The 19,353-nt window shown below is 44.6% G+C and overlaps 1 protein-coding gene across 2 annotated transcripts in view; it reads right to left on the bottom strand.

Annotated features, from left to right (window-relative positions):
- Positions 1–19,353, bottom strand: part of MTUS2 (microtubule associated scaffold protein 2) — a 257,866-nt gene that overhangs the window by 27,731 nt on the left and 210,782 nt on the right. The window lies entirely within an intron of this gene.

The following is a 19,353-nucleotide window of genomic DNA, read 5'->3' as shown; positions in this document are numbered from 1 at the left end:
TTCTAATCCCTAGTGCCTCAGAATGTGACCATGTTTGGAGACAGGATTTTTGCAGCTAATAAACTTAAAATGAGGTCATTTATAGGGTCAGCCCCAATCCAATCCAACTGAAGTCTATAGGACAGACACCTGCAGGGGGTCGGGGGAAGGTAGCCATCTATAAGCTAAGAGGAGAGGCCTCAGAAGAAACTAACCCCGCTGGCATCTTGATCTCGATTTCCAACCTCCAGGATGGTAAGAAAATTAATTTCTGTCTTTTAAGCCCTCTAGCCTGCAGTACTTTGTACAGCAGTCTTAGTAAATTAACACACTGGAGAAGGGAATGGCAAACCACTTCAGTATACTTGCCTTGAGAATCCCATGAACAGTATTAAAGGGCAAAATGATAGGATACTGAATGAGGAATTCCCCAGGTCGGTAGGTGCCCAGTATGCTACCAGAGATCAGTGGAGAAATAATTCCAGAAAGAATGAAGGGATGGAGCCAAAGAGAAACATATACCCAGATGTGGATGTGACTGGTGATAGAAGCAAGGTCCGATGCTGTAAAGAGCAATATTGCATAGGAACCTGGAATGTTAGGTCCATGAATCAAGGCAAATTGGAAGTGGTCAAACAGGAGATGGCAAGAGTGAACATAGACATTCTAGGAATCAGTGAACTAAAATGGACTGGAATGGCTGAATTTAACTCAGATGACCATTATATTTACTACTGTGGGCAGGAATCCCTTAGAAGAAATGGAGTAGCCATCAGGGTCAACAAAAGAGTCCGAAATGCAGTACTTGGATGCAATCTTAAAAACGATAGAATGATTTCTGTTCGTTTCCAAGGCAAACCATTCAATATTACAGTAATCCAGGTTTATGCCCCAACCAGTAACGCTGAAGAAGCCAAAGTTGAACGGTTCTATGAAGACCTACAAGACCTTTTAGAACTAACACCCAAAAAAGATGTCCTTTTCATTCTAGGGGACTGGAATGCAAAAGTAGGTAGTCAAGAAACACCTGGAGTAACAGGCAAATGTGGCCTTGGAGCACGGAATGAAGCAGGGCAAAGGCTAATAGAGTTTTGTCAAGAGAATGCACTGGTCATAGCAAACACCCTCTTCCAACAACACAAGGGAAGACTCTACACATGGACATCACCAGATGGTCAACACCAAAATCAGATTGATTATATTCTTTGCAGCCAAAGATGGAGAAGCTCTATATAGTTAGCAAAAACAAGACCAGGAGCTGATTGTGGCTCAGATCATGAACTCCTTATTGCCAAATTCAGACTTCAGTTGAAGAAAGTAGGGAAAACCACTAGACCATTCAGATATGACCTAAATCAAATCCCTTACGATCATACAGTGGAAGTGAGAAATAGATTTAAGGGACTAGATCTGATAGACAGAGTGCCTGATGAACTCTGGACAGAGGTTCGTGACATTGTACAGGAGACCATCCCCATGGAAAAGAAATGCAAAAAAGCAAAATGGCTGTCTGAGGAGGCCTTACAAATAGCTGTGAAAAGAAAAGAAGCGAAAAGCAAAGGAGAAAAGGAAAGATATAAGCATCTGAATGCAGAGTTCCAAAGAATAGCAAGGAGAGATAAGAAAGCCTTCCTCAGCGATCAATGCAAAGAAATAGAGGAAAACAACAGAATAGGAAAAACAAGAGATCTTTTCAAGAAAATTAGAGATATCAAGGGAACATTTCATGCAAAGATGGGCTCGATAAAGGACAGAAGTGGTATGGACCTCACAGAAGCAGAAGATATTAAGAAGAGGTGGCAAGAATACACAGAAGAACTGTACAAAAAAGATCTTCACGACCCAGATAATCACGATAACGTGATCACTCACCTGGAACCAGACATCTTGGAATGTGAAGTCAAGTGGGCCTTAGAGAGCATCACTACTAACAAAGCTAGTGGAGGTGATGGAATTCCAATTGAGCTATTTCAAATCCTGAAAGATGATGCTGTGAAAGTGCTGCATTCAATATGCCAGCAAATTTGGAAAACTCAGCAATGGCCACAGGACTGGAAAAGGTCAGTCTTCATTCCAATACCAAAGAAAGGGAATGCCAAAGAATGCTCAAACTACTGCACAATTGCACTCATATCCCACACTAGTAAAGTCATGCTCAAAATTCTCCAAGCCAGGCTTCAGCAATATGTGAACCGTGAACTCCCAGATGTTCAAGCAGGTTTTAGAAAAGGCAGAGGAACCAGAGATCAAATTGCCAACATCCACTGGATCATGGAGAAAGCAAGAGAGTTCCAGAAAAACATCTATTTCTGCTTCATTGACTATGCCAAGGCCTTTGACTGTGTGGATCACAAAAAACTGTGGAAAATTCTGAAAGAGATGGGAATACCAGACCACCTGACCTGCCTCTTGAGAAACCTGTACGCAGGTCAGGAAGCAACAGTTAGAACTGGTCATGGAACAACAGACTGGTTCCAAGTAGGAAAAGGAGTACGTCAAGGTTGTATATTGTCACCCTGCTTATTTAACTTATATGCAGAGTACATCATGAGGAATGCTGGGCTGGAAGAAGCATAAGCTGGAATCAGGATTGCCGGGAGAAATATCAGTAGCCTCAGATATACAGATGACACCACCCTTATGGCAGAAAGTGAAGAGGAACTCAAAGGCCTCTTGATGAAAGTGAAAGAGGAGAGTGAAAAGGTTGGCTTGAAGCTCAACATTCAGAAAACGAAGATCATGGCATCTGGTCCCATCACTTCATGGGAAATAGATGGAAAAACAGTGGAAACAGTGTCAGACTTTATTTTTGGGGGCTCCAAAATCACTGCAGATGCTGATTGCAGCCATGAAATTAAAAGATGCTTAATCCTTGGAAGGAAAGTTATGACCAACCTAGATAGCATGTTAAAAAGCAGAGATATTACTTTGCCAACCAAGGTCCGTCTAGTCAAGGCTATGGTTTTTCCCATGGTCATGTATGGATGTGAGAGTTGGACTGTGAAGAAAGTTGATCGCCGAAGAGTTGATGCTTTTGAACTGTGGTGCTGGAGAAGACTCTTGAGAGTCCCTTGGATTGCAAGGAGATCCAACCAGTCCATTCTAAAGGAGATCAATCCTGGGTGTTCATTGGAAGGACTGATGCTAAAGCTGAAACTCCAATACTTTGGCTACCTCATGCGACGAGTTGGCTCACTGGAAAAGAGTCTGATGCTGGGAGGGATTGGGGGTGGGAGGAGACAGGGACAACAGAGAATGAGATGGCTGGATGGTATCACCGACTCGATGGACATGAGTTTGAGTGAACTCCGGGAGTTGGTGATGGACAGGGAGGCCTGGCGTGCTGTGATTCATGGGGTCGCAAAGAGTTGGACACGACTGAGCGACTGAACTGAACTGAGCTGATTGTTACATATTTATAGGGGATTCCACAGTCAGATAAAAGATTAAATTGTTTCTTTAAGATATGGGGAGTAATTGAAAAGACAAAATAACTTTCAAGGGAAAAAATGTAATTTAAAAATTACCCATAATCTCATGACACAAAGAAAACAAAAACTTTCCACTGAAAATCCTATGCAGCTGTTGCAGTAGTGTGACTTCAGTATCTCCTGTTAGGAATTTTCCATGTCTTCCTGCTTAATATTTTTATGGTCCCCTCATATTTTCATGGGTGTGTGCTTAGTCAGTCAGTCATATCCGACTCTTTGCAACCCCATGGGCTGTAGCCTGACAGGCTCCTCTGTCCATGGAATTCTCCAGGCAAGAATACCAGAGTGGGTAGCCTTTCCCTTCTCCAGGGGATCTTCCCAACCCAGGGATCAAACCCAAGTCTCCCACATTGCAGGCAGATTCTTTACTGTCTGAGCCACCATTACTTTCATGTGGATGCACTGTAATTTATACGTCCTTAGTGTCGGACATTTGATTTGCATCACTCACATATTTCTTTTGCTTTCTTCATTAGAATAAATTCTTAAGAGTGGAATTATGTGGGTTTAAAGATTATAGCATCTTTGTAAAACTTTAGTTGGTTGTGTGTGTGTGGGGGTGGTCCTTTTTGATGGCAGTGATGTTGAGGCTGAAACTGCAATACTTTGGCCACCTCATGCGATGCATTGACTCACTGGAAAAGACTCTGATGCTGGGAAAGGTTGGGGGCGGGAGGAGAAGGGGACGACAGAGAATGAGATGGCTGGATGGCATCACCGACTCTGTGGACATGAGTTTGAGTGAACTCCGGGAGTTGGTGATGGACAGGGAGGCCTGGCGTGCTGTGATTCGTGGGGTCGTGGAGAGTCAGACACAACTGAGCGACTGAACTGAACTGAACTGAACTGAATCCTGTGACAAATCTGTGTCCACCAGGGGGAACTATAATGCCTGGAAAAGCCCTCTGGTGGCAAAGGCCTCTGTCTACTCTTGTCAGATCACAGTGACCCATGGCAGGCGGCAGGCTCAGTCCATGAAACATGCTGCTTGGGATCCTGGGCCATACTGCCCTCTACAGCCCTCTTTTTTAAAGGACCTTCTTTTTGATGAAAATGTCAAGAAGAGACTTCCCTGGTGGCTCAGATGGTAAAAGCGTCCGCCTACAATGTGGGAGACCCCAGGTTCGATCCCTGGGTTGGGAAGATCCCCTGGAGAAGGAAATGGCAACCCACTCCAGTACTCTTGCCTGGAAAATCCCATGGACGGAGGCACCTGGTAGGCTACAGTCCATGGGGTCACAAAGAGTCGGACATGACTGAGCAACTTCATTTGGTCAAGAAGAGAGACAAGGAGGGGCTGAGATGGAGGGAAGGTTCAGGGACTAGGAGTAGAAATGTGAGTGAAAGAGCCAGTGGGGGGAGTCAGGGTTCTCTGGGCATCTCTGCAGGTCCACACAGCATCCCCAGGGCCCTGGACCAGAGAGCTGGCATTAGTGGGGCACCTTCTGGGTACCACGCAGCTGGCATGCCCTGGGCCCCAGGCAGGTATCCAGTAGGATGGGAGGTTTGAGAAGGGGTAACTCAGGGATCCAAGGCCCCCAAGGGAGGGGCGAAGCCAGCAGAGCAGGGGCCAGAGCCCAGGTCCCTCTGCACCCAGGTGGGAGTGACCGCTGCACCAGGGTTTCAATGTCTCGGAGGTGAGGCTTTGGTGAGGCAGCCTTCAAGCCCTCACTGCTGTGAATTGCAGCACATCTCTTTTACCCGTTTGCCTCCCTCACGAGTGGGCAGGGACAGTGTCAGAGACGCTTGAGTATTTGTGGTCAGACAGGCAGGCGGACCATCAACAGACAGTAGTTGAATTTATTGAGCAGCTGCTATATCCCACGCCCAATCGTGCGGTGAGAACCAGACTCGCTGCCAGGAGGGCAAATAAAGACACGGGCAGACGTTTTAAACAGCAAGATGTCAGATCACGAAAACCTGAGATAACAGCCAGCTGGAGAAAGTAAAATGGAACAACGTCAGGGAAAAGGAGAGCAATGCTAGGGGATGGAGGATGCAGGAGGCACCTGAGAAAACCCCACCTAGATGGATGTGAATGACGGGGAAGAGGAGGGGTCCAGAGAGCTGGAGGGAGGGGTTCCAGGAGGAAGAACCGTAAGAGCTGGGAACACGGGGCTCACTTAAGGGAGGGGAAGATGACAAGGGGTCTGAGGGTCTGTGATGAGACAGTGGAGGTGGGGAGAGGTGGGGTCTGATCTCACAAGGACCCTGGCCCCCAGGGAGGAGTGGGGCTTGTACTCCAATAACTGGAAAGGGCCCCCCTACCCCTCGACAGTCTTAAACCTGGGATAATAGGAGCTCATGAAGCGCTGATTACAAGAGCCCCCTGGAGGCTGCATGGTGAATAGGCAGGCGGAGGCAAGGAGAACAGAGCGGATGACATGTCTGGGGTCCGGGAGGACGTAACCTGGGGCTGAAGCTGCAGTCCTGGGTGGGTATGCAACGCATTTGGGAGGCAAAGCCACCTGCACTTGCCCCTGGCTTGGACAAGGGAGGTGAGGGAAGGGCAGGGATCGGACCCGAAGATGACTCAGGCAATTGGTCTGAGTGATTTGGGTGCCGGCACCCTTTAAGAAGAGGAGAACATCAGAAAAGGAGACCCACTGGGGAGATAAACACACACTAGACACCAAATAAATCTCCATGGAACTAACAGCCGGATTCATGCACATATAAGGGCCCCTGGTTCACAAATGTGATGGCAGATTCGCCTCTGGTCCACGGTACTTAGGAAAGACTTTTCTGGATTTTGTCAATTAGTATGAAAAACGTGAAATTCAAAACTGCTGAATTTTGACAAGTTTTGTGACACGTTAGTGATGAACGGTAATATTCCATTTCACATGGGAATGTGCTGTGGTCTATTCTATAAAAGTGTTAAAATCTTAAAAGCATGAGTCCTCAGGGTAGACTCTCATTATTAAATCTTCTCCAGTGAAGTGGGGCTGGATTGACAGATGTGTTTTCTCCTCCCCACGGGTGTATAAATGGTTAGTGGGAAGATATAAGACATGTGGCTGCAGTAAGATGAAGCATATTTTCTAGCTGCTAGGCATTCCCAGTGCTACAGAACAAACACAGAAGAGTTCTTGTCAAGGTGGCTCTTTAAAGTGCATTAACAAGGGTCTTCCCTGGCTGTCCAGTGGTTAGGACTGTATGCATCCACTGCCAAGGGCTCAGGTTCAATCCCAGGTCAAGGAACTAAGATCCCACAAGGCTCGGGGCGTAGCCACAAGATAAAAAGTACATTAATACTTTACTTACCTGTGGGTCACACTATGGGAACATGGCCCCCAAACTGGATGACTACATATAGGAGCCTCAAGATCCCCAAATACATGACCTGAAGTGCCCACTCACGTCCTACCCCCACACTACTTAAACTTCCACACAGTGACAGTGAATAACCCTCCCTGTGTCTGGAATCCAGACTGCCAGCATTTCCAGATTAGAAGGGGTGGGGAGGCAGGGTGGGGGAGTGACAGCCCAGGACAGGAAGTGGTCAGGTCACACCTGGAAGGGACAGGAGACAAAGGCATGTGGGGGAGGGCAGGAAGAGTCCAGGTCTTCCCAGGTCCTGCAGACACCAGCTGTGGGAATTTGGGCAACTAACTCAGTCTCTCTGGATCTGAGATTCTCACCTGGAAAATGAGGGGGTCGGGCACTGCTTCCAGCTGAAGTGTACACCCTTAGAGTCACAGGGTGAAGACACACTCCCCAGGACCTCAGAGTGTAACCGTATAGGGAGGTGGGGTACTTGAAGAGTTGATTAAGTTCAAATGAGGCCAGGAGGGTGGGGCCCTAGTCCAACATGATTGGTGTCTCTCTTGGAAGAGGAGGAGCCACCGAGGAGGTCTCAGAGACCAGGTGAGAACACAGCAAGGGGACATCCTTCCACAGGCCAAGGACAGATGCTGTAGCAGAAACCAACTCTGCCAGCACCTGGCCTGGACTTCAGCCTCCAGAACCGAGAGAAAATAAATGCCTGTTGTTTAAGCCCCCTGGCCTGGGTATTATTTTGTTACAGCAGTCTGAGCTCGCTAACACAGGCACCCTGAGTGTGAAGCCCCCTTCTGCCCTTGCCTTCTAGAATTCTATGGATATTGTAATGGTGACTGAGGGTCATCAAGGAGTTTTCCACTGTCCTTTCTTAAAGAAGACTGGGAAGACTATACTATTTTTATTATGATCTCCCTCTGAAATGGAGCCCTAAAGAGAGAAGCTTCATCTACAGAGAAAATGTGCTTTGCAGAATGACTCGCTGCCCAGCAACAGGAGACATTAGTAGTAACATCAAGGACAGCATCTCTGTGCTTCATGAAGTTCTCTAACATGCAATATTGGGGATTCCCTGGTGGCTCAGTGGTATAGAATCTGCCTGCCAATGCAGTAGACATGGGTTTGATCCCTGGGTTTGGAAGATCCCCTGGAGAAGGACTGGCAACCCACTCCAGTATTCTTGCCTGGGAAATTCCATGGACAAGGAGCCTAGCGGGCTACAGTTCATGGGGTCACCAAAAAATTGAACATGACTTAGTTACTAAACAACAACAATAAAATACACAATATTAATTTGCTTAATCTTCACAGCCAATTTTAAAGCTGGAGGAAGTGGGCAGTTTTGCTCTGATTTTACAGAAGAGCAATGGAGGCTCAGAGGGGTTAAGTCACTTGTCCAGGCTGAGCCAGCAAGAACTGCGAAGGCAGGATTCCCTCCAGGTGCCCTGAATCTCAACAGAGCTCTTTCTAACACCGCTATTCTGCCCTATGTTCTGGAAGAAAGGAAACAAAGAAAGAGAAGGAGAAACAGATACAAAAATCCCCACAAGGTTAAGGTGCTGTTCAAAGTCATAAATACTTCGAGCTATTTTTATGTGGTCTTAAGATAAAGGATGAGCCTTTCAACAACTGGATAATGACCAACCCTGTACGTGAATGTAATTGCAATGCTTAGAAGTAACCTTCTTGGTTGAAGAGGAGAAAAATGCAAGTGATTTGTGGGGGCAAAGGAGGAAAGAGGATGTGGATTTAAGACGATGGTTATGATGGGAAGTTTTGAGGAGAGAAACAAATGCCATCTACATGAGAGCGAGTATGACACTACTGCCCATAAACAGGAAGCGGCTTTCCAGGGATCCTGCATGGCGCCTGCCCTTCCCTCTCCTCTGGGCTAATTTGGGCTACAGAGCTGGCAGCGGCTCATCTAACACACCACGGGGGCCCGCTCTGAAGTCTGGCTATGGACAGGCCAGACGGTGGGTCCATGTGGTGGCAGTGAGCACTGACTGCTTTTAACTTTTTTCTCCTGTGCAAAATGGCATTGAAAATATGACGCTTAAATTTTACCTCCAATTAATATTTGTTACATAAACTGGACAGTGTACACAATTTCCAGGTTGGACATCCCTTTTAGAAGGAGCTTTTAATAACTTTGTGAAAGTTGAGATTCCAGACTCCTCTTTCACTGGGTAGAATCCACCCTACAAAGCTCTAACCAGTGAACTCCTGGGACCTGCCCCTTCCTAAGCTTCCCAGCGAGGGCAGCCCAGCCCACGGCATGGTGCTGACTGCCACCCTCGGTCCAATAGTCTGGGCGGCTGCAGTCCCCTTAATTGCCCATGGGAGAAACAGAGACCAAGGGGCTACTGGGTAACACAGTTTAATCCATTTGATGGTGACGATAAATGCATGGCCGGGGTATTCTGTTTTCTCCATGGGACTTGGGGCATTTTCTCTGAGGTTTCCCTAGACGGATGATTGTTTTATTTGTTGTTCAGGGGTTTCCTGCACAGGAAGGAAGGGTTGATGTTTGAAATCTATAGAATCTAATTTTTAAAGAGGTGTACATTTCCCCATGAACTCCTCCCAGCCTCTTGCTGTCTTACTTCCAAATATATCAAATCAACTCCAAGGAACAAAGTGGACCACCTCGAACTGTTTCTACCCACTGATTTTAGGCACAGACACAGAAGAAGTTAAGGTTTTAGGCAATTTATAACAGCCCACGAGTGTTTTATGATAAGCAGAAATATTTGTCTATTACCCTGGCTAGACCCTGTACAACTTTCCTCTGTGGATATCCATCTCCTAATGTGATTCCAGGCCCAGGCAGATTTCCATAATTTCCCTTTTCCTTTTAAAATGAGAGACGAAAAGGACACAAGTAGGACCTACTTCCAAGTAGGTAAAACCTGGGGACTCCCTGGACATCAAAAATGAAGGAGACAGAGGGGCAGAGTTGGTAATCACCTCCACTTTCCAGGCTGACTTCCTCTGCGAATTTTGGTGTCAACAACGGAGCTTAAAATTGTGGTTGAGCCTACTTGTCCCCCATCTCCTCCTCTTCTTTTATTCAAAATACTCTTTAAGTGTTAACAGAAATGACTGCCCAGCTGGACATATTACCTTTCAGTCTCCCTTGCAGCTCTGTGGGGTCACGTGACTATCCTTACGTCAACGGGTGTGAAGAAGTTACGTGGCAACTTCTAGATCGGAGTCTTATGAGGGAGGTGCCTTTCCTTGACTTTGCCTCCTTCCCCCTCCCTCAGGCTGAAACCTGGGGCCTCTCATAGGCAGACAAGGACCCAAGAGAAAAATATCCCCAATCTTATTTATTCCATCTCATTTGCGTGTCTTTTTGTTACAGCAACTTAGTCTGTACTTGAAATAAATTAGGACTATAACAGAAGTGGTGATTCAGTTTTACTTTGAAGTATGGGGTAGAGATTCCCAGGGGTTACTAGTGGTAAAGATCCTGCCTGCCAATGCAGGAGATGCAAGAGATACAGGTTCAATCCCTGGGTCAGAAAAATCCCCTGGAGGTGGGCGTGGCAACCGACTCCACTATTCTGGCCTGAAGAATCCCATGCACAGGGGATCCTGTTGGGCTGCAGTCCATGGGGTCGCACAGAGTCGGACGCAACTAAAAGTGACTTAGCATGCACCCACACAGAGAGGGTTGGGTAGGTGGAGATAACATGAATTGGCCTCAAAGAGTTGAAATGCCTGTGGCTCACCAAGGGGTGACCTCAGGAGAGACTAGGGCTAGAGACATGGACCTGGGAGGGTGCAGTTTAGGGGGCAGCTAAAGCCATAGGGGTAGATTGAGATCACCAGGGAGACCACAGAGAGTCAGAAGGAAAAGGGGCTTGGAACATCATCAGGGACAAATTGTTTAAGGAGAAAGCCACTAACTTAACTTCACGCTACAATCATTCGCCCCCACGCCCTCTTTTCCAACTAATTACGAACTCTTTGAATTCTTGGATTACAGCATACTGATCTCAAAATAAACACCTAGAATAAGTTTATGCAGAAAAGGCATTCAAATTTATCTTTAAAATGACACTGTTAAAATGCTTTATATCTTAGCAATACATTTACTTTCAATTTTTTGATACTCGTGGCTGTATACTTAGGCTATCTTGAGTCAGTACCCAAGTCCTGGAAGCCAAAAGACAGACCAGGAACACAATGAAGGTGGGACTATGGCAGCCTTGAGGTGAAAGGGGTGGCTGCCATTCAGTAAAAAGATAAACCACTGAATAAAAAATGGACAACAGCAAACTCACAGAAGACATCCACATAGACAATTAGCACACAGAAGTGCTCAACTTCCTTAGTGATCAGGGAAACACAAATTAAAACGACAGTGAGACACTCTTCACACCTACTAGAACAGCTAAAACAATGATAATGATAACAACGATAACAATGACATTACTGACAATACTGAATGTGCTGGCAAGGTTATGGAGGAAGTGGAATGCTCCAAAATGTTTGAGGGATGGTGTAAAAACGGAGGAGCCATTTCCAGAACTGTTTGGCAGCTTCTCCTAAAGTGAAACTGACATCTGTCCCCTGACCCAGTCATTTCTCATGAAGGAACTGAACTGAGAGAAATGAAAACGTCTCTGTCCACAGTAAGACCTATGCAAGGATATTCACAACAGCCTTATTTATAAAAGCAAAATGTGGACAAAACCTGAGTGGATAATTAATATTGGCATACGCACGCCAAAGGAACACGAGTCAATAAAAAGCTTGGTAACGTGAATGAATCTCTCATACCGGGCAAAAGCACCCAGACATGAAAGACTGTCTGCTCCCCTTTGTAGGAAATCCGAGACCAGGCAAAACTAATCTACAGGGACAGAAATAGGCAAGTGGTAGGTGGAGTTGACTGAAAGAAGCCTGGGGCAAATTTTCAGATGATGTAAATGTCCTATGTCTTGTTTTGGGTAGTAATGACATGAATGTAGTCACAGACAAATAGCATCAAGCTCAACACTTAAAAATAGAAAACTTTTAAAACAAAATGAATAATCTTATATATTTATCCACACATTTACCATTTTGAGAATCTCAATTTTTCCTGTAATTCTAAGTTTCTATCATTCATAAAGAATGTTTTCTTTGAACATTAAACTCTGATGTTTTAAAAAAATTATTTCAGCCCATCAAACATGTCATTCCACTGTCTTTGTTTCTGATGAGGTTAACTGTCACCCACATCACTGTCCCCTGTAAGTGATATGTGTCTTTATCTGGTTGCATTTCATTTTTCCTCTTTATCTTTGGCCTTCAGCAGTTTGACTACGATGTCTTAGGTGTGATTTGTGGATTTGCATTTATCCTGTTTGGGGTTCATTGCTTCTTGAGTCTGCAGTTTGTTCTTTAACAATCAAATCTGAGACATCTTTGCACATCGTTAAAAATTTATTTTTCCTCTCTCTTCCTTCTTCTGACAATCCAATTATGCATCTGTTAGATTGCCACAGGTCCCTGACACTCTGTTCATTTTTCTTTTAATCTTTTTTCTCTCTGTTCTTCAGATTGGATCATGTCTATTGAGATTGTCTTCAACCCACTGACCCTCTTCCCCTGCAGTCTCTGAACCACTGTAAAGCCCATCCAGTGAATTTTTCATTTCAGAGATTTAACTTTTGGGCTCTAACATTTCCAATAGGGTCTTTTGTAGTTTTCATTTCTTTGTTGGGCTTCCCCATCTGGGTTACTATGTCCCTCGCTTTCTAGAAGTGGTGAACATGTTTGTAACAGTTTTTAAAAATGTCTTGTCTGCCAGTTCCAACATCTGGGTTATTTCAATACCCATATCTATTGCCTACTTTTCGCTTAATTATGGGTTCCACTTTGTAGGTCTAATTGTTAAATGGATGGTATCTAGAGGAGGGCTTCCCAGGTGGCGCTAGTGGTCAAGAACCTGCCTGCCAATATAGGAGACATAAGAGACGTGGGTTCAATCCCTGGGGCAGGAAGATTCCCTGGAGGAACGCATAGCAACCCACTCCAGTACTCTTGCCTGGAGAATCCCACGGACAGAGAAGCTTGGCAGGCTACAGTCCAGATTCTACAGAATCTGACACGGTAAGCAACTTGGCATGCATGCACACATACTGAAAGGAGTGTGCATTACTTTGTCTTCCTTGAACAGGCAGGTAAATTACTCTTGACTCCACCAGACGTAGATTTTACCCTTTGTTAGGGTGGGTCCACTTCAGTTTTCCTAGAGACCCTTATTCTCAGTTCTGATCCTCACCTTTCTTGGGTCTTGAGTCGAGGTCTTCAGTGAGGTCTCTCTGCCCTGGCTCAGCTGCAATTCCAACGTCTCCCTGCACCGCACAGTGTCTGGTGCCGCCACTCAGCTCATCCTGCAGCGGCTGCCCTCCGCCAGGCCTCCCCAGGCATTCGATGCCCACACTTCATCTCTGAACACCCGGGAAGCCCCCCTCTGCAAACTCCCGGGGCCTCCTCTGCCCAGCTGACTGCTCTCCAGCGCTCAGTCCCATGACTTCCAGCTGCTTTAATCACCTGGCACTCTGGTATCTGCTTCTGCAGCACAGCAAGTCAGTCAGTGGTCCCTGCTGGACCACCTCTCTGGGCTGTGGTCTGGTCAGTGACCCCAGTCAGGGAGTCGGGGCCAACAGGGGGCTCAGAGTGATGTCCCTTTTTTTTTTTTTTAAGATTTATGTTTTCATTATTTACCTGGTTGCACTGGGTCTTCATAGTGGTAAGTGCGGTTTTTTTTAGACATCGCATGCGAACTCTTTGTTGAGGCATATGGGACCTAGTTCCCTGACCAGGGATTGAACCTGGGCCCCCTGCATTTGGGAATACAGAGTCTTAGCCTCAGGATCACAGGCCTGTGACATCTATTGCTTAGAAACAGCTGCCTCAAATATATGGTGTCTTACAGCTGTGTACAGTCTACCATAACTAGCTGTGTGAGGTATATTGTAACTTGTCCAATACTACTGTTGTTGTTCAGTTGCTAAGTCATGTCTAGCTCTTTTCGACCCCACGGACTGCAGCACAGCAGGCCTCCCAATCCCTCACTATCTCCCAGAGTTTGCCCAAGTTCATGTCCGCTGAATCACTGATGCTATCCAGCCATCTCATCCTCTGCCACCCTGTTCTTTTGCCTTCACTCTTTCCCAGCATCAGGGTCTTTTCCAGTGAGTCAGCTCTTCCCATCAGGTGGCCAAAGTATTGGAGCTTCAGCATCAGTCCTTCCAGTGAATATTCAGGGTTGATTTCCTTTAGGAACGACTGATTTGATCTCCTTGCAGTCCAAGGGGCTCTCAAGAGTGTTCTCCAGGACTAGAAGGAGGGCAATGAGTGCATAGTTGAAATAAGCTCCCAGGTGGCTCTAAGAGGCTTCCATCTCCCTCCATGGGGATCCCTGGGTAAGAACTGAGGTCCCAGAAAAGAAAGGAATGCAGATAGCTGTACAAGGCTATCTCAGCGAGATGCCATTATTATTTATAGCATACTATCGAGTCTGGTCCACTAAGACATCTTCTGATTACAATTTCAGCTTTCTAAGTAGATCTGCTTTTAAGAAGAAATATCATTTCTCACTGGAAATTAGTAAGTTGAGATTTCTGTTTTCTATATCGGGCTCTAGTAAACCTAGTTAAAAGGTGTTTCCTTGAAAGTCAAAGCCATTCTTGTTGCACTAACAGTGTCCACACTTAGCAGCCAGCCTGGTCTCTCCATCTGGAATCATACTCCTGACTAGCTAAATTCTGACCAAATTCTTCATTAACTTTTTCTTTCTTTTCTTTTTTTAAAGAAAATAGCTATGTTAAGGAGCCCAGAGACCATGATCAGTTTCATTATCACTGAAACTTGCTATGTCTTTACATGGTTCCTTGCAGTGCAGAATTGGTCAAGTTCCTTGTTCTTCATCAGAATTAACCTCCTGAAGACCTGAAATTCAGCTGAAAAACTGCAATTCTGATTAAAAAAAAGAGTGATCTGAATATTACAGAAGCATATACTGCAACTTATGTATTGTTGTGGTTGTTTAGTCACTAAGTTCTGTCCGACTCTTTTGTGACCCCGTGGACTATAGCCTATCATTCTCCTCTGTCCATGGAATTTCCCAGGCAAGAATAGTGGAGTGGGTTCCATTTCCTTCTACAGGGAATCTTCCCAACCCAGGAACTGAACCTGTATCTCCTCCCTTGGCAAGTAGATTCTTTACCACTGAGCTGCCAGGGAAGCAAACTTACATTATTACTTTGTTGAAATTAATCCCAAATACAGTAAATTGGTGGACAGTATTCTTGAATCTGGCTTTGGTGCTATCTGTGGAGAATTGAATGAGTAAGAATAATTTCATAATGGCATTGGAAAAACTAAGAAAAACTAAGTGGGTCAAAGAAATCTCTGAAGGGAGACTCATCGAAGTCTAATAGTCCAAACACTGCCCTGCTTTGTCTGCAAGTAATTTAAAGAGTTTCATAGACAAGCTCATTTGTCCTTTTCCTCTGGTTAAGGGATCACCCCAGGAAAACACGTCTTTACTATTTTTCTCATTTCCCAAACGAGAGATTAAGTCAAGGACTTCACTAACCCTGTTGCTGTAACTGATCAAGTGTAGAAGAACCACTTCTTCACTGACTCCTTGATTTCCTTTAAGCTTAGTTGTTTTACCCCAGAAGCCTTTCCTAGACCCCTAACTGGGTTACAAGCCATCCTCTGAACTTCAGATTTCCAGCACCTTACTCAGCACACTGGGTTTTAGTTACTCGCTTATGCATCCATCCCTCCAGTGCACAGACGTCCCCCGAGCTCAGAGACCACGTCACTCCCATCTTTACTCCTGGCACACTAACAGGTGCATCTCCTGGATTTCAATCAAATTTATAAAATGAAACAATGACATAGTTCACACTTCATGTGAACTTATGCTCTGGGCTGGGGCTCGAGATACAAAGAAAAATAAAAGGGATCTATGTGACTGAGAAACTCACAAAGAGGTGATGATTAATTTGCATAATTTGTACGTGATTGTCTGTCATTTAAAGCATTGTGTTTTTTGGCAAAACTGCTCTTTGGCAATTTTCAGGTTAAATCTATAGATAATGTCACATCTTTTTCTTGCTTTTTCTTATCTTCCCCCAGATACCACCTGAAATTTTACAATACGAAGGCAGCATGCTATGGTCATGGTAGAACAAGATAAAGACCCAGCTCCATTATCCTTAATAGCTACGTGATTTGGGGTTTGCTTTCATTCTTTAGAGCCATGATTCAGTCACCGTTAAAACGGTGGGTGTATTATCTACCTTACCTATCTGTCTGTTAGGGTTGTTGTCAGGATCAAATGAAATAATACATGACAACATACGTGTTGAAACACGTATGTTGTCATATGTGAAACGAATCACTAGTTCAGGGTTGATGCATGTTATAGGATGCTCGGGGCTGGCGTGCGGGGATGACCCAGAGGGAGGATAAAGGGAGGAGGGAGATGGGAGGGGGGTTCAGGAGGGGGAACTTATGTAAACCCGGGGCGAATTCATGTCAATGTATGGCAAAACCAACCAATATAATATTGTAAAATAATTTGCTTCCAATAAAAAATAAATTAATTACTTAAAAATATATATATATAAGAAAAAAGCTATTAACTTTCAGAATCTGTGCCTGACCTTTGGAAATGGTACTATCAACAGGCTGATTTTACTTCCAGAAAAAAATGTTTTTAACATAAAGCTATTCTAGCACTTTGTTGAGTCAATTGCCTTTATTTCATGCTAAACTGAATTCTTAAATTTGAAATAAAGTGACTTAATAGAGTTAAGAAAATAGAAAAAAAAAGATAATATATGAAAGAACTTTGTAAATCATACACCGATCTAAACATTAGATTTATTATGAAGTCAAAATTTTGCAGAAGCAGCTGACTCCAAGTTTCAAGAAACTGCTTGTCCTCTGGGTATTTTACGGGCAGTCCTTAGTATCTTGACTTTTATTCAGTCAATTCAGGTTAAGAATTAAAACCACAGATTTAAAAATATTAGCATATATCAGAAAGGATTATCTTTATTCACAAAGGAGCAAATGTTTTAGAGGATCACAAAATAGACATCTCCATATAAAATAATCAGATGGTGCTATACACCTAGCAACCTTAAAGAATTTTATAAATATCAAAACATGTGCTGCTGCCAATTGGAATAAATCATTGTCTTTAAGAAAGCAGTTCTGTGGAACTGTAGCTGACAGTGTACTTTCCATAGCAACCAAACCCAGTCTCTGGTACATCTAAGGGAGTTTGTAGTTTTGATATTACTGTGCATGAGATAGAAACTAAAATAACGTTAGAAAATTACATTTACTGGGATAAAAATCTAATCCTGGCAGCTGACATCACTGATTTGAATTTTTCCCAGCTCGGAACATCATTTACTTACAGGAAGGCCAGGTAACTTCTGGACCTCGTCATGCTGAGTGGTTTTCTTGCAAAGAGAACAGTATATCTATAATCACACTCACATTTCTGACATCAGACTAGATCAAACCTTCTTCTAAATAACACTGCCTGCTCTCCACCATAGAACCTAGAACAGTGATAGTTAAATAGTGAACATTAATATGTACTTGGGTACCCCCCTGACAAAGTTGCTGAGAAAGTTGAGTGAGAAGATTCGGCTCCCCTGATCAGAGAGAACTTTGCATTCCACAGATTTTGCATTTGTGTTGTCAATCAACTCAACATAAGCTTCTAAGTTACTTTGTGGTTTCCTCTTTGACTCCTGTACTAGTTGTATGTTGTTTAATTTCCAAGTATTTCCAGGTTATTTTCGTGTTACTCATTTACAGTCTAATTCTGTTACAGTCCAAAATGATCCGTATGATTTCAGTTTTTTAATATCTGCTGAGGTCTGTTCTATGGCTCAGTGTATGGTCCACGTCGGTCAACATTCCATGTGTATTTGAGACGGATGTACATCCTGTTTGTTATCTGGAAACTTCTCTGAATGTCAATGAGGTCCACTAGCTCAGCTGGTTGATAACTGCTATTGGGGTTTTTAAACTCCAGGTGACTGTCTGCCTGCTCATTCTCTCCGGACTGGGAGAGGCGTGCTGAAGTCTCCAACAGTAACAGTGAATCTATTTCTTTCAGTTCCACCATGTTTTGCTTCATCTGATTTGAAGCTCTGTCTCTAGGCACACAGGTATTCAGCACTGCTATGTTTTTTAGGTGAACTGACTCCTTGATCCTTGTGTAATGGCCTCTCCATCTATAGTAACAGTACTGATCTGAAGTTTACTTTGTGTAATATTAACACTGTTATTGTTGTTTAGTCGATAAATCATGTCCAACTTCTTTGTGACCCCATGGACAGGAACCCGCCAGGCTCCTCTGTCCATGGGATTCTCCAGGCAAGAATATGGGAGTGGGTTGCCATTCCCTTCTCCAGTGGATCTTCCCGACCCAGAGATCAAACTCACGTCTCGTACATCTCCTGCATTGCCCAGCAGGTTCTTTACCACTAGCAACACCTGGGAAGCCTGGTGTTAGCATAGTATATCTTTTTTCTCTCCTTTTACTTTTAAATATCCACTCCTTTCCATTTGAAGTGGATTTCTCTTAGGCAGCCCATAGCTGAATCTTGCTTTTTTATCCAATCTGGCAAATTGTCTTTTCATTGGTGTGCTTAGAAGAGTTATTTTTATACATAAGAAAATGTGCATTATTTTGTGATACCAAGATTAGTTATTTTTTCTGAGGTGGCTTCTTGGGTTTTGCATTTTAACTTAGATTTTTTAAAGCTGTGAAGGGAAGGAAGACAACAGAATCTAATCTGAAACCTAAGGGAATTAGCATATACTGTGCCCCAGTTTCCTGCCAAACATTGTGCTCCGTCCTTTCGTCTCATTCAACTAGTGTGACAAGCACTAGGGTTCCCTCTTACTGACGGAGGACAGTGAGGCCCACAGCACATTCTCACCTTCCTCCATAGCAATAAAATATCTAGACAAAGTCACCAAAGAAGAGCACAACTCCAAGTCCTTCTTATGACTAGGTTTGCCCTGTGACTTAGAGCTGGGCAATGAGATAGAAATTCCTGGAAACTTTTCTCCCAAGGAAAGAGCTGACCTACTGTATCTGCTTCTTTGTTCATTCCCTCTTCCATCCTAATAACTGGACTAGAGATGTGATGACCAGGGGGCACCTAGTGCTGACCACAGCCGCCCTGGACCACTGTCTTGGGAATGGGGGTGGTGCTTGGGAGAAGCACCACTGTCTTGGGAATGGGAGAACGCTGAGCTGTAGGAAGCCTGCCCACCCCCTCTGTGGACTTCGTGGAACAGAATCACACCTACCGCTGGGTGCTCGCATGCATGCTCAGGTGCGTCCAACTCTTTGCGACCCCACAGACATAGCCTACCAGGTTCCTCTGTCCATGACGATTCTCCAGCAAGAATACTGGAGTGGGTTGCCACGCCCTCCTCCAGGGGATCGTCCCGATGCCGGGATCAAACCAGCATCTCCTGCATGCAGATTCAATGGATTGGCAGGTGGGTTCTTTACCACTGAGCCACCTGGAACTCCTCCAAC

Source organism: Moschus berezovskii, chromosome 13 (genome assembly GCF_049115385.1).
Source record: "Moschus berezovskii isolate FMDL1 chromosome 13, NW_MosBer_1.0, whole genome shotgun sequence".
In the NCBI taxonomy this organism is placed as follows: Eukaryota; Metazoa; Chordata; class Mammalia; order Artiodactyla; family Moschidae; genus Moschus; species Moschus berezovskii.
This window is presented reverse-complemented; position numbering and strand designations above follow the sequence as displayed.